A 16306-nucleotide genomic window follows, 5' to 3' on the forward strand; every position below is an offset into this window, starting at 1 on the left:
ACTGACCAATAAAGGCAAACGTACCAAATGCCTTCCTCACTCCCTTGTCTACCTGCAACTCCACTTTCAAGAAACGATGAACTTGCACTCCAAGATCTTTGTGCGGTAACACTCCCAGGGCCTCACCATTAAGTCCATAACTTCTGCACTGATTTGCCTTCCTAAAACGCAACACCTCACATTAATCTAAATTAACCCCCATCTGCCACTCCTCAGCTCATTGGCCCATGTGATGAAGATATTGTACTCTTGAGATAACCTTCTTCACTGTCCTCTACACCACTACTTTTGATGTCATCTACAAATCTATCTCCTATATTCACGTGCAAATCATTTATATCAATGATTAAAAAAAACAACGTCCTTTTGTTCCCCCCATGAATCGGCCACTTAAAAGATAATTACTGTAATTGGCTAAAAAATATTTACATTTTGCACAGATAATTGGACCAAGGAACATACAGGTTGTAAATGTGTTTATTCAACAGAATACACAAGAGATATTTTTCCCCAGGAACTAATTATACATACACAGCTCAAGGTAGCTTGAGATATACATAGAAGCCAAATGATCAATGAATTAAGAAAGATTCCATAGTTATATCTGACAGTTTAAAAGTCTAAATATTAGTAGCTACGCATTCACATTGTTCAAACAAGGAGCATGTGGATCAAACATAAACCTTGGACGGACTGTCGGGGACAAAAAGGCACTGTTTTGTGATTTACATAAATGATTTGGATGTGAACCTTGGAGGTAGGTTTGCAGTTGACATTAGAATTAGTGGCAGATTTTCATGTTGGGATGCATGTCTGTTAAACTATAATCTGTTCTGTTCTCAGTGTAAGAGGCTGTTGTTGTGTGTGATGGACTGTCACTAACAGTGTAACGTCCCTGAGAGCCCTGGGATCAGGTTTCCTTTGTCTGCAAATCAGGCGGCCAGTAAACCCCATACCTGTTCTTCTTAGGTGATGTAGAGGTTCAATTCTTAGTGAATAAGTGGTAGATACTGATGTTATTTCACTCAGAATGTTTTCTAGCATGCACCATCAATCAATGTACCTGGTAAGTTATTTTCTGAACAATTCCAATCTCTATCTGTCAATCTGATGGTACATCTTGCTTGTCAGTTTTATGAGATTTCAACCCTTTGTTTCTGAGCTATTTTTGTCAATGATTCGGTAAATCTATTGCTTCACTGTGGGGAATCTGAGTCATTATGAGCCAGTTTCACCAGTTAGCCACACTAACTTACCCTTGTCTCATTGTATTGTATTTTTTTTAGCATTATCTTATCAGCAAGTGAGTTTTTTTTAGCTGACATTTTCTCTGCTTACTATTTTAATTTTAAAACATTAGACGATGGCTTATATTTGTGAGGGGGTCGTGTTGCTGTGTGCAACAGCCTGTCATTAATGGGATTATGTTCCCTGGAACACAGATTTCTTTTGCCGACAAATTACACGTGAAGTTACTTGAGAACCTGGAAAAAGGATGCGTTCATTGCAATGTGATTTCTATCAATGCACGTTGTGCAACCTTCTGAAGCCAGAGATACGCAACTGTGTGCAGATTTGTTTTCCACACTTAAGGAAGCGCACATTAGCACACAAGTGATTGTAACACAGGGGTAGCAGATTTAACTGGGGACTGGAGATTATAATGAGGTGTGACTGAGTCGGCTGGATTTGGATATCCTATAATGCATGTGAATAAGGAGGTGTTCTCTTTGAACTGCATATTATTACCAAAGACAGTCACAGGATAAATGTTGGCAGCTATCTTTGCTGATAGGAATGCAACATAATGGTTCAGTCTCAGAATGGTAGAACAGCCTCAGTGACTGAGATAAGCAGAAATATCTTCACTCAATTACCTGTGAATCTGTGATCATTTCCAGCTCAAGGACTGAATCAATGACTGTATTCTAGAAAATGGTCTGCAATGTTTGCGATGCTCAGGGGATCGAAAAATGTTGCAAAAACTGGATGAGTGCTGAGAAGTCAACAATGATGTCACTAAAAATGAACTGTGGATGCTGAAAAATTGAAAAAAAGCAGAAAAAGCTGCAGAAATCCAGCCGATTAGGCAGCACATGTGGAGAGAGAAACAGAATTCAAGTTTCAGGTCTGATGTGACTCTCCTTCAGAACAAACAGTGCTGTTAAACTGCAAGTCAGGCTCCAGATGCTAAATAATGTAAATCTGACCCATTGAAATTCTTTTGCAGGCGGTGTCAGGCGGAAGGTGTCAGTGTTTTTTGAAGGTCCCCAGTGAGTGTGTGAGGATTTGAAGAGTGCCTTTGGGGCATTCGTGGAGGATTCTGGTTTGCAGTTACTTTCCTGATATTGAGGCTTCTCCCAGACCTGTGATTCTGAACACTGGACTTACTTATGGGGATTTGGATGAGGAGACTTTAGACAGGTATTTCAGGGCAAAGGAATCTCCATTTATTTAGGCGCATAAAGGTAATTATAGTTTAAGAAGTGGGTACCTCAGTAAATTCATGAAGTTAATCCAATACACTATGAAAAGAGATTTCCATGATTAGACATAATTTACTGACACACAGAAAACAAACATTTACACTGCCTGCCTGAATTCCTCCCAATCGGGTCCAAAAGCACAGCTACCTATGGTGGAATTTGGGATCTCGGAGTTTCTGCTCCCATCCCAGAATGTGATTTTGAAATCCCAGTGGTATTCTGGATCACCACACCTGGAGCCTGGATTTGGAATTTGTGGGTTTTTACATTTGGGTTGAGTCGGCTGATGCACTAAGGTGTGTTTTGGTGAGTAGCCGTTTCTCTTCACCTTTGGGTTTTATGAGCGGGTTTTCACCTCGGGTTGTGACTGAGGACTCGTGGCTTCGGTGAAGTCAGTGATTGATCGTGTTTGTCGGTGTCTGGTTTGGATGGTCTGGGTCAGGATCTTGTTGTCGGTGTTTTTGGTTCAGAAAGACCCCTGTTTGGAAGCTGTTTGTTCAGATTCCTCCTCCTCTGAGATTGGGGCTGGCAGTTATACTGACTGTGGGTCCCATTGTCTTCACACCAGATTTGTAGTTTTCACTCTGCTCTTGATGCTCTCTTCTGAGATTAATTGGCTTTCTGATTGTTAGAGCATGTGAGAATGGATTTGAATGGCAAGTATCTCTGTCGGCTCCATGCTGTCTGTACTGAGTAGCCCGAGGTGTAAAATCTGTCTTGGATTGGTTTCTGTTGGTTTTGGTCAATCCTCCTTTCAGAGAGGAGGTGAAAAATGGGATTCCACGCTGAACAATAATTTTCTGAAGAAGGGCCTCAGCCCAAAACGTCAGCCTTCCTGCTCCTCTGATGCTGCTTGTCTTGCTGTGTTCACCCAGCTCTACACCTTGTTATCTCAGTAATCCCACACTCAATCTCCGTTCCCAGGCATGATGATTGTGTTGTGTATTTCTCACAGACTCCGCCCAACTGTCACTTTGAAAAGTTTGGAAGCCCAGGATTCTGCCCAAAAATGCAGAGTTCGTTGAAATATTTTACTATAGGCGATTGTTACTGGGTCTTGCATGAATCAGTACTTGTGCAGGTTTCCCAGTGAGTGTGTCAGTATTCACGGTGAGCCTGTGGTTAATGAATCAGTATCTATAGACTTTTTCCAGTGATTGTGTGGAGTGCCATTTACAGAATGATCACTCGGAACTATCTCAGTACCCCAGGGAGTTGCTGGGGAGTTTGTCCTCACTGCTGTGAGCGAATGCTATTTAAGGTGTCCTTGGGGAGTGTGACAGTATTGGCAGTGTGTCTGGGGTATTCATTCAGTGTTTACAGTGGGTCTGGAGGGACTTTGTCATTATTTACTTGGGGGTCCCTGGTAGTGTATCACTATTTACAGGGGGGGGACGTTCAGGGAGATTCTGATGTTAATACAGTATCCCTGGGGAGTGCGTCAGCATTTAGAGGGAATCGTTACAGCATTTTGATGGACCCCATGCAGAGGAGATTGAGGAATAACCTGACAGAGGTTTAAAAGTCATGAGCAGTGTCGATAAGGTGAATGGCAGATTTCAATTCAAGAGGGTGGGGATTTCAAGGCTGAGTCACACTTAGCAGTTGAGAGGAGAAAGATTTTAATAAAAAATGCTTGGAATTTTATTTTTGTTTACACAGTGTTCATGTACAGGATGGACTTCCAGAGGAAGTACTGGGTGCGGGTACAGTTACAGCATTTAAAAGGCAGTTGGGTAAATGCATGAATAAGATCTATTCAGAGGGACATGTCCCACCTTCCTGTGCTTGGCCCCAGTTCAGTTTGAGTTTATGGTCGGCGTGAACTGGTTGGACTGAAGGATCTGATTCTGAGCTATGTGGCTCTGTATCTCCTAAAAACAGTATCCAAAGGGAATCCAGGATGAGTGCGTTAATATTTACAGGGGTTCCAGAGGGGATGCATCAGTATTTACAGCATGTCCCGGGGAGGATTTTCAGCATGTACTGGGTGTTTCTGGGGAGGGCATCAATATTAAGAGAGCATTCCTAAGAAGTGTGACAGATCTTTTCAGGAAATTCCAGGGCAGTGCATCAATATTGACAACAGATTTACTGGGAGTGCGTTAATAATTTGTGGGAACCTGACCAGTAGTGTTTCAGTATTTAAGTGAGGGTCTGGAGAGTGCGTAATGTTGACAGGGAATTCATGTACGATGTGTTAGAATTTTCAGGGGTCTGTGGGCAGTATATCAGTATCTGCAGAGAATCCAAGGGGAATGCGCCAATAATTGCTGGGTGCTCCAGACGGAATACAACAGCATCTACAGTGGGTCTCTGGGGAAGTCTGTCAGCATTTACAGCCAGTCCAAGGTGACTCTGATGATGTTTACGTGCGTTCAGTGGGACTGTCAGTATTTACAGGGGATCTTTGTGCATGTGTCAGTATATTGAAAAAATGTTCCATTGTCATGTGGTAGAGTTTACAAGGAATCACCAAGAAGTGTGTCAATTTTTAGAGGCTTCTCCCAAGGAAATTGTTAATATTTGCCAGGATTCTCACAGGGTGACTTTAACAGAATGCTGCTGACCGTGTGTCATCATTTACATAAGATGTTGTCCACGTTTACATGGGTCTTGGGGTACTGTGTATGTGTAACGGACTTGCACAGAGAGACCACAGTGTGTTTCCAGTGACTGACCGTAATTTTCAGGTGTGCCCAAGGACAGTGTCAGGACTTTGTGCCTTTTGGGAGTGTGTTCATAATTATAAGGGATTTGTCGGGTAATGAGTCAGTATTTATAGAGATTCCCCAGTGAATGTGTTTGTGTTTACACAGTGGGTGCAGGTGCAGGAGGGGTTGAAGAAGGCAAATGGTATGTTGGCATTCACAGGGAGAGGATTCAGGAAGATCTTGCTGTATTTGTACAAGGCCATTGTGAGACTGTACCTGGAGTATTATGTGCAGTTTTGGCCTCCTTTATCTGAAGAAGGATGTTCTGACCATCGAGGCAATGCTTACCAGACTGAGACCAATTTGGACTGACATATGAAAAGATATTGGATTGATTAGGAGAGTATTCGGTTAAGTTTATGAAAATGAGGGTGGCTCTCATGGGAATGTATAAAATTCTAGACAGAGTAACAGAAAGAACAATATTCCCGATGACCAAAGAATCTGGAAGCAGGGCTTACAGTCTAAGGGTACAGGATAGGCCATTTTGGACTGAGATGAGGAAAAATGTCCTTGCCAGAGGTTTTTTTTATTCACTTGTGGGGTGAGGACATCGCTGGCTGGGCAGCATTTATTGCTCATCCCTAATTGCCCAAAGGGGAGTTAAGAGTCAACCGCATTGTGGCTCTGGAGTCACATGTCGGCCAGAAAAAAAAATCAGAATTGCAGTTTCCTTTCCTAAAGGACATTCATGAACCTGATTGTTTGTTTGTTGAAAAAAAACACACCGGATTCATGGTCATCATTGAACTCCAAATTCCAGGTATTTATTGAATTCAATTTTCACCATGTGCCATGGTGGGATTTGAACCCAGGTCCCCAGAATATTATCTGAGCCTATGGATTAATAGTCCAGTGATAATGCCACTAGGCCTTCGCCTCTGAGTCTGTGGAATTCACTGCCACAGAAAGTGGCTGAGGCCAAACCATTGAATGTTTCCAAGAAGAAGGTGAATAAAGCTCTTCAGCTTAGAGAGAGCACATGATATAGGGAATCAGCTTGATCAGAGGACTGAGTTTATTGACCAGCCATGGTCATGGTTATTGGTAGCACAAGCTTGATTGGGCAGATATATTCTACTTTTGCTCCTCATGCATATTCATGCTCTTGCGTATGTTTAGGGGCCCCAATGAGCAGACCAGGATATGTTCTATGTTCTATGTTCTATGGGGAATGTGATAGTATTTAAGGTGGCTCCCATTGTGTCCTGGGGATTGCGTTAGTATTTACTGTGGGTGTTGGAGTGCGTTGATATTTCTAGTGGTTTCCAGGGTGTCCTGGGGATTGCATCAGTATTTACTGTGGGTCTCAGGGAGTGCATCAGTCTTTACAGTAGGTCCCAGGGGATGTATTGGTCTTTAACGAGCATGTACAGACTGTAGCACCAGACTAGATGAACTGAAGCTGATTCTGTTTTTCCAAGGGTTTCAGCTCATGGTAGGGGGGTGTAGTGTGAGACGATACTGTCACCTTTTAGAAAGGTTATTTTGTCCTTTTTGATTAGTCAATTAATTAATTGGTTTATTCATTTTTAAAGATCGTTTGTAAAGGCAGAGGCAGTGAAGTGTCCAGGGGTTTTAGGAGGCCTTTGGGTTTTTTTTTGTTTTAAAAGCAACTTAATAATGGAAGAGGAGTGGCCAGTTTCAGGCTCTCTAGTTATATTTCAGCTGTAGCAGCCATGAGATTTGTGCATCCAGCAGGTTTGCAAGCTTCAATAAATAATTCCTGACTGGCTTTCTCTGAAATCTCTCTCTGGATGTTGTTCCCTCCTGCCTTTTAAGAATCCGTGTTTGACCTTACCTTTTTGCCAAGGGGTGCGTTTATAGGATGTGATTATATTGGGACAGTTAATTCGTAGTAGTTACTGTATTGGGTTGGTTAGGTTTTCTGATATTTGTTATTCTAAATTCCACTTTCTGCTGTTCATGTTTTAACTGTAGTGTTCAAATAACTTGTGTTTTGCTTCAAACCAAGTGCCTCATACCTAGAACACCCACTTGACATCTGCCTCGAAAACAAGAAAGTTAGGGTGTAAAGATAGCAGTGTGGAGCTGGAAGAACACAGCAGGCCAGGCAACATCAGAGGAAAAGTGAAGTTGACATTTCAGGTCGGGTCCCTTCTGACTATCTCAAAGTTGGGGTCTCGGCTCCTTTCTTAAAAACTTGAGGAAATTCACACCTGGCCCATAAGAGACTGGGGGCTCTTGCTGCAATAATTCTCCAATTCCACTTTGGGATTACGGTTAAATGACTCAAAGGTGGTCAGTGCTAGTTGTTAGTGTCTTTAGTTTCAGGTGTTGCACTCCCTTGGTTTAAACAGGGAATGCCTTGTGTAGGAATGGCTCTTTCAGTCGCCCCTCAGTTTTCTGGGGGTGGAAGCAGTGACGTCAGTGCCTTTGCATAAAGTGACCAAGGCAAAGCTGTTGGATTTGGTTGACAAGCTGGAGTTGGGGTTTCCCTGGTCTGTGAGGAAAGGAGAGGTCCTTACAACACTCTTGTGAAATGGCTAAGATTCAATTGCAGATGAAGCAACTTGAACAGGAAAAGGAACTCAGTCTAAATTCTGGTTAAAAGCAGATGAAAGAGAAGAGAAAAGAAAAGAATTGCCCCACAGACAATGCGGACAGTCTGACAGCCCTCTTTGTCCAGTGTAAAAATGTCAAAATTTTGCGTGCCCAGGATGGAGGAAATTTTAAATGAGATGTGTGAGGCACGTGAGTGAAGTTTTTGTGTAGGATTGAGATAAATGCAATGAACAGGCAGAGGATCGAGGGATATGTACTGTGTGCAGGCAGATGGTAGTAGTTTAGAATAACATTGTGGTAGACACAGCCATGGTAGGCCAAAGACCCTCGAGCTGAGCTGTACTGTTTTATTTTTTAACCCTGTTGAAAAAAGTGCTCAGAATCTTCGATATTCCATTCTGTTTCTCCCTCATTCTTCTCAACAACAATGAGACAAGCTCAGACCACTTAACCTCTCCTCATTAGAAAATCCCCCCATTCCCAAGATCAGCCCAGTGAACCTCCTCTGGCCAGTCGCGAATTCAAGAATATCTTTCCTGAGGCTGTCATACTGTTTGTAATATTCTTGGTGTAGTTTGACTCAACTTATTTATTTTAGCAAGGACTCCCTATTTTTAAACTTCATTCCCATTTTAATAATTGTCACAATTTGATTTGTCTTCTCTGTTACCTCTGAACCTGTAAGCTCCTTTTTTCAGAGAAAATGGGAACTGCAGATGCTGGAGAATTCCAAGATAATAAAATGTGAGGCTGGATGAACACAGCAGGCCAAGCAGCATCTCAGGAGCACAAAAGCTGACGTTTCGGGCCAAGACCCTTCATCAGAGAGGGGGATGGGGTGAGGGTTCTGGAATAAATAGGGAGAGAGGGGGAGGCGGACCAAAGATGGAGAGAAAAGAAGATAGGTGGAGAGAGTTTAGGTGGGGAGGTGGGGAGGGGATAGGTCAGTCCAGGGAAGACGGACAGGTCAAGGAGGTGGGATGAGGTTAGTAGGTAGATGGGGGTGCGGCTTGGGGTGGGAGGAAGGGAGGGGTGAGAGGAAGAACAGGTTAGGGAGGCAGAGACAGGTTGGACTGGTTTTGGGATGCAGTGGGTGGAGGGGAAGAGCTGGGCTGGTTGTGTGGTGCAGTGGGGGGAGGGGACGAACTGGGCTGGTTTAGGGATGCGGTGGGGGAAGGCGAGATTTTGAAGCTGGTGAAGTCCACATTGATACCATATGGCTGCAGGGTTCCCAGGCAGAATATGAGTTGCTGTTCCTGCAACCTTCGGGTGGCATCATTGTGGCACTTCAGGAGGCCCATGATGGACATTTCATCGAAAGAATGGGAGGGGGAGTGGAAATGGTTTGCGACTGGGAGGTGCAGTTGTTTGTTGCGAACTGAGCGGAGGTGTTCTGCAAAGCGGTCCCCAAGCCTCCGCTTGGTTTCCCCAATGTAGAGGGAGCCACAACGGGTAGAGTGGATGCAGTATACCACATTGGCAGATGTGCAGGCGAACCTCTGCTTAATGTGGAATGTCATCTTGGGAGAATCCCAAGATATCATCCCAAGATGACATTGCACATTAAGCAGAGGTTCACCTGCACATCTGCCAACGTGGTATACTGCATCCACTGTACCCGGTGCGGCCTCCTCTACATTGGGGAAACCAAGTGGAGGCTTGGAGACCGCTTTGCAGAACACCTCCGCTCTGTTCGCAACAAACAACTGCACCTCCCAGTCGCAAACCATTTCCACTCCCCCTCCCATTCTTTAGATGACATGCCCATCATGGGCCTCCTGCAGTGCCACAATGATGCCACCCGAAGGTGGCAGGAACAGCAACTCATATTCCGCTTGGGAACCCTGCAGCCTAATGGTATCAATGTGGACTTCACCAGCTTCAAAATCTCCCCTTCCCCCACCACATCGCTCAACCAGCCCAGTTCGTCCCCTCCCCCCACTGCATCCCAAAACCAGTCCAACCTGTCTCTGCCTCCCTGACCTGTTCTTCCTCTCACCCATCCCTTCCTCCCACCCGAAGCCGCACCCCCATCTACCTACTAACCTCATCCCACTTCCTTGACCTGTCCGTCTTCCCTGGACTGACCTATTCCCTCCCCACCTCCCCACCTAAACTCTCTCCACCTATCTTCTTTTCTCTCCATCTTTGGTCCGCCTCCCCCTCTCTCCCTATTTATTCCAGAACCCTCACCCCATCCCCATCTCTGATGAAGGGTCTAGGCTCGAAACGTCGGCTTTTGTGCTCCTGAGATGCTGCTTGGCCTGCTGTGTTCATCCAGCCTCACATTTTAATATCTTGATCTATCAGGTTGATAGGATGAGGAATAGCAGATGGAGGTTAAGGTGGATAAAAGTGAAGTGTTAAATCTTGGAAAGACAAGCCAGGGGAGAACACAATCAGCTGTTGTTCAGGCCCTCGATGGTGTTGTCAAACAGATTGACTTGGGGTGCAGATACATAGTTTCCTGAAAGTGGCGTCACAGATAGACTGGATGAGGTAATGAAGGTGACATTTGGCATGCTTGCCTTCACTGGTTAGAGCATTGGCAATATGAGATTGGGACGTCATGCTGTGGCTGTACAGGACATCGATGAGGCCACAATAAAAGCATTCTTAATTATCAGCAAAAATGTACCTGGTTTACTTGTGCCCTTTAGGGAAGGACATCTGACATTCTTAGCTGCTCTGGCCGACATGTGATTTCAGACCCACAGCAATATGGCTGACTCTGAGCTGCGCTGTGGCAGTTAGTTAGTGATGGGCAACGATTGCTCGACCAGCTGATGACATCCTCAGGCCATGAATGAATAAATAAAAGTACGTATTTCCCTCCCTACCTCTACAAGCCCTCTAGCTCAGCAATTCCTCCTGGATTTGTAACATTGTTCAGGCCCTTGCCACTTTCCATAACACTCTCATAACCTCCAGCACCTTCAACTTTCCCTGTTCCGATCATCTCAATAAATCCTGACAATGTTTGCTGTTCCTGCTGCATTCCTCTGCTTGGAAATCCCTTGCAATCCCTTTAATATCTGCATCCATACTTCGGATAACCTTTTTTGCTAAACAGCCTCTTTCTTCTGATTTGTTCTTTCTTTGTGTGGTCTTCTAAGGCTCTTTCAATTGAATATATTCCTTTCCACCCTGAGTGAGACACAGGTAGGAATTTCTTGCTGAGTTTTTGTCAATGGAATGCCCTTTTTGTTGGATATTTTACAGTGTTCCTTCAAATGATTTCCATTGTTCATTTACAACCATTCATTTCAGTCTGTTTACTCTGTTTACATTGGTCAGTTCTCCTCTCAATGTCATACAGTTGGCTTTGTTTCTGTTTCTAATTATTGTTTGTTCTTTGTATGGTCACATTAAAACTTCATTATCCCTTTGAATTCCATTTTTTCAGAATTTCCCATCGGACCTCTCAGTGTGACATTACTCATTCAATCAGCTTCATCACACAACAGTCGATCTGGGATAGTTACATCCCTAGCCAGTTGCACAACAGGTTGTTCAAGGAAATACTGACAGAAATATTGTCTGGGCTTCTCTTCGAATGCCACTGTTTTGTTGCACGTACTTTGTCCATTCCAAAAAGTAACATTATCATGTACTCTATATTACAATTTCCTGTCAAAAACTGATGTATAGTTTCCGTGAAACTCTGAGCTTCCTGCCCCTTCCTGCTTGTCTTCAGCCACATCACCATGCTGTTCCGATCACAATTTCCGTTTGGATTTGGACATCTCCTTTCCCCTGAACCCTGTCCCAGCATCCTTTCTGTCAGTTTAAATCCCTGCCCATAAACCTACTGCCATGATTGGCCAGGACACTGGTCCCAGCATGGTTCCAGTTATGATTTATTCACTCATGAAATGTGGGTGTCTCTGGCTGGCCAGCATTTATTGCCCACCCCGAGCTGCCCTTGAACTGAATGGCCTGCTGTGCCATTTCAGAGGGTCGTTGTGAGTCAACCACTTTCCTGTTGGTCTGAAGTCACATGTAGGCCTGACCAAGTGAAGGTGGCAGATTTTCTCCCCTAATTACAGTCAGGCTCAATCACTCATCATCATGCGAGGTCTACTTTCAGCTTTGTGATACTGTACCTTCCAAAGACAGCAGAGGAAGTTCACAGTTATCAATCCAGGCCTGTGCTGCCCTTGTGAGGATCAGCACAATAGAAGTGAAAGCAAATCTCCCATGATAGGGCAGTAATGCTGTGTCTGATCTTCCAGTTCTGTGTTTTCCCCTCCCTGGCTGTATCTGTGTCTTGACTTGTGGACCAGTGTCTTCAATCGTTCTAACACCTATTTCTGCCACCACCTCTCCTCTCTACACTCTCTTCATAAATTGAAATGTGCTCCAATCCTGACCACCATCCCTATCAATGTAAATTGTTTCAGCCTCTCCAATATGCCTTATCTTCGGAGTGTCCTCCTCCAGAAACTGGAGTCCTAGAATTGTGCAGCACGGAAAGAGACCCTTTGGCCCAACACGTTCATGCTGACCGGGTTTCCCGAACGGAACAAGTGTCATTTGCCTGCGTTTAGCCTGTATCCTTTCAAACCGTTCCTGTCTGTGTACCTGCCCCGATGTCTTTTCAATGTTGTAATTGTGCTTACCTCCACCACTTCCACTGGCACCTCATTCCATATTTGCACCATTATCTGTGTAGAAAACATTACCCCTCAGGCCTGTTTTAAAACTTTCCCCTCTCACCTCAAACCGATGCCCTGTACTTTTGGACTCCCCTCCCCCTGGGACCTTGCCTATTCACTTTCTACATGCTGCTCAGGCATTCTTAAGCCTCGAAAAGGCCACCCTGCAGCCTCCTATGCTTTATTTCCCTGAATTTGCTAGTCCTTCTCCACAGTAAGTACTGATGATAAATACTGTTTAGGGTCTCAAACACCTTGCTTCTCCAGGTCTGTTCTCGGACCTGTGCTCTTTGTGATCTTTATTAATGACTTGGATGAGGAAGTGGAAGGACGGGTTAGTAAGTTTGCTGATGACATGAAGGTTGGTCGAGTTGTGGACAGCGTGGAGCGCTGTTGCAACGGGACTTTGACAGGATGCAGATGGAATTCAACCCAGAAAAGTACGAAATGATTCATTTTATAAGGTCGACTTTGAATGCAGCATACAGGCCTAATAACAGGATTCTTGGCAGTGTGCAGGAACAGAGGGATCTTGGGGTCCATGTCCATAGATCCCTCAAAGTGGCAACCCAAGTTGATAAGGTTGTAAAAGTGGTGTATGGTGTGTCGGTTTTCATTGGCAGGGAAATTGATTTTAAGAGCTGTGATGTTATGCTGTAGGTCAATAAAATTCTGGTTAGACCACACTTGGAATATGGCGTTCAGTTCTGGGCACCTCATCAGAGGAAAGATGTGGAAGCTTCAGAGAGGGTACAGAGATTTACCAGGATTCTGCCAGGACTGGAGGGTAGGTTTCATGAGGAAAGTTTGATGGAGCTAGGGCATTTTTACATTGGAGTGAAGACAGATGAGAGGTGACTTGATAGAAATGTGCAAGATAATGAGAGGCAAGAGATAGAGTGGATAGTCAGAGACTTTTTCCTAAGGCAGAAATGTCTATTATGAGGGGGCATAATTTTAAGGTGATTGGAGGCAGGTGTAGGGGAGATGTCAGAGGTAGAGTCTTCACACAGCGTGGTGGGCATGTGCAATGTGCTGCCGGCAATGGTCGTGGAATCAGATACTTCAGAGACTTTTAAGCGACTCTTGGATAGGCACATGGAGGATTGTACAATGTAGGGTATGCAGGGGAGATTGACCTCGTCGGATAACAGGTCGGCACAACATTGTTATCTCACGTCCCATTTTTGCCCTCTGGATTTCCATCAATAAGTGTATTCCGAGCTCATGCTCCTCAAGGGGTGCATTGATCCAGTTATGTCCCCTCTTTCTTGACCAGAGTGTCTCTATCGCCAGACATCCAGTATTTCCTATTACCGTCAGCAATGTCCATCACACTAACAAGAACATGCTGGCCCTGATCTCTCTGCTTATCTCACTTCTAAAAGCTTCCAACTTGCCAGATGCCCCTTTATCTGTAAATAGCTCCCCAATTATCTTTTGAAAATTCCTATCAAATACCATCAAAATTGGTCTCACCCCAGTTTATAACTTTAGCTTATGGACCAGACCAATCATTTTCCATAGCTATTTTCAAACCAATAAAGTTGTGCTCAGTTGCCAAATTGTTGCCCTAATGACACCTCAGTCCCTTGCCTGACCTTGTTTCGCACGTGGACGTCAGGTTTTGTCCCTTCTCCAATCGGGCCATCTACATATTGTTTGAGAGCGTTTTCTTGAACACATTTTACAAATTCCTCCCATCAAAGCACTTCACACTTTGGCAGTACCAGTCTAGGTTTGGAAAATTTAGAATCCCCGACCATTACACCCTTATTCTTCTCACTGTTATGTAAGATCAGTCAGCATATTTGCTCCTCAATTTCTCACACACTGTTGGGGGTCTGTAGGACAATCGCATCAAAGCGATCACCCATTCTAATTTTTCTGTTTTGCTAGTATAGCTACACTGGGTAAACCCCAGGAATACTCTCTGTCAACACAGTCATCATGTTTTCCCGATTTAGAAATACCTCTTTCCTCCTATCTTGCCTCCTCTTCTATCCTTGCTGTCGCGTCTGCCCCCTGTAGCATTGAGCTACTTGTCCTTTCTTTCCCTCAGCTGTGTTTCTGTAATATGTTTGATATCCCAGTCCCATGCCCCCATCCATGCCCTTAGTTGATCTGCCTTGCCTGTCAGGTCCATTGCATTGATATAAATGCAGTTTAATTCATCAGTTTTCCCTCATATCCTGCCCTGCTGTTGCCTACCTTGTCTATTTAAATTGCTGTCTTGAACTTCTGTGCCAGCCTCTCTTTTGCCTCACTGCTGTTTAGGGTCCCACACCCCTGACAGACTGGTTTAAATCATTTCAATGCCTCAAACAATTCACCTTGCCAGGACATGTGATCCCCGGCACCAGTTCAGGTGCTTTCACCCCCGCCAGTCGATCTGTACTGACACCTTCAGTGATCTATGGACTTTTGTGCCAAGGTCCTTTTTTGTTTTTCAGTATTCTGTGTGTACCTACTGCCCATTATGTATGTCCATCACTGAGCATACCTCCCACAGTGTATTACCTCACGCTTCATAGAAGTAATGTCCATCTACCATTACTGTGCTCAGTTTATCAGTTGATCAATATCAGACTGTAGTCAGAGACCATTCACCTCACTATGGACAACACCCCCAACTTTTGTCTGAACATGTTCTAGATCCTCAGCATCCTAACTGAAATCCACTGCTCCAATATATTTCTCCTTTGTGAGCACAGATGAGAAGTGTTTATTTAAGACCTCACCTACTTCCTCTGGCTCTGTGACAATTTGCCCGTTTAGTTTCTAACAGGCTCCACTCTCCTTGGTAATTCTCTTACTCTAACTATACGTAAAAAATACCTTGTGGCTTTTTTCGTTAACAGCACCTGCCAAAGATATTACATGGCCATTGTTTGCTGTACAATTTTAAGGACCACATTTTGCAAACTCTATAAGTTTGAAGGGCTTTACCGTTTTTCATTGTGGTCAGAGATAATGGGAATTGCAGATGCTGGAGAATCCAAGATAACAAAGTGTGGGGCTGGATGAACACAACAGGCCAAACAGTATCTCAGGAGCACAAAAGCTGATGTTTTGGGCTGAGACCCTTCATCAGAGAGGGGGACGGGGAGAAGGTTCTCAAATAGGGAGAGAGGGGGAGCCGGACCGAAGATGGATAGAAAAGAAGATCAGTGGAGAGAAGAGTGTAGGTGGGGGGGGGGGTAGGGAGGGGATAGGTTAGTCCAGGGAGGACGGACAGGTCATGGATGTGGGATGAGGTTAGTAGGTAGGAAATGGAGGTGTGGCTTGAGGTGGCAGGAGGGGATCGGTGAGAGGAAGAGCTTGTGCGCTCCTGAGAAGCTTGGCCTGCTGTGTTCCTCCAGCTTCACACTTTGTTTTCTTCCCTTTTTGTCTGTGCTGTATTTTCTTCATCAAACTCAAATCGCTTCGTCAGTATTCACTGGAATGCTGCCTTTGTCATTCACTCTCCATGGAACACAGTGGCCCTGGATTCTTATTGTATCACTTTATAATCGTCTCACTTTCCAAAATAGAATCAACTGCAAGCAGTTCCTCCCCCAGTCGATGTGTGCTTGGTCCTGTCTAATGAGAGTGATATGGCGAGTAATAGAAGTGATGTAATGATACGTGACTTTCCTCAAACTTAGACGCTTCTGCACTATCCTTATCACTTCCCATAATGACATTCAAACTTATTATCTTATTAACTATTTAAAAATTGGAGATCGGAGGAAACTTTATTTGACTTTTCAGATGCAATTTCACCGGGTCCCACTGAAGAAGCTAATAAACACATTTGGACCACATGGACTTGGAGGTGGTGTGCTGGCGTGCTTTGAGAATCCTTTCACAGACAGAAAAGCACATGCTAATAAATTGTTGATTTGAGTCTGCAGCTGTACCTTGTGAAATTGAGGAAGGA

General features: G+C 44.3%; 1 long non-coding RNA gene across 1 annotated transcript in view; it reads left to right on the plus strand.

Moving 5' to 3' along the window:
- Positions 1-16306, plus strand: part of LOC132206614 (uncharacterized) — a 113081-nt gene that overhangs the window by 37746 nt on the left and 59029 nt on the right. The window lies entirely within an intron of this gene.

The sequence above is a fragment of the Stegostoma tigrinum genome, chromosome 39 (assembly GCF_030684315.1).
Source record: "Stegostoma tigrinum isolate sSteTig4 chromosome 39, sSteTig4.hap1, whole genome shotgun sequence".
In the NCBI taxonomy this organism is placed as follows: Eukaryota; Metazoa; Chordata; class Chondrichthyes; order Orectolobiformes; family Stegostomatidae; genus Stegostoma; species Stegostoma tigrinum.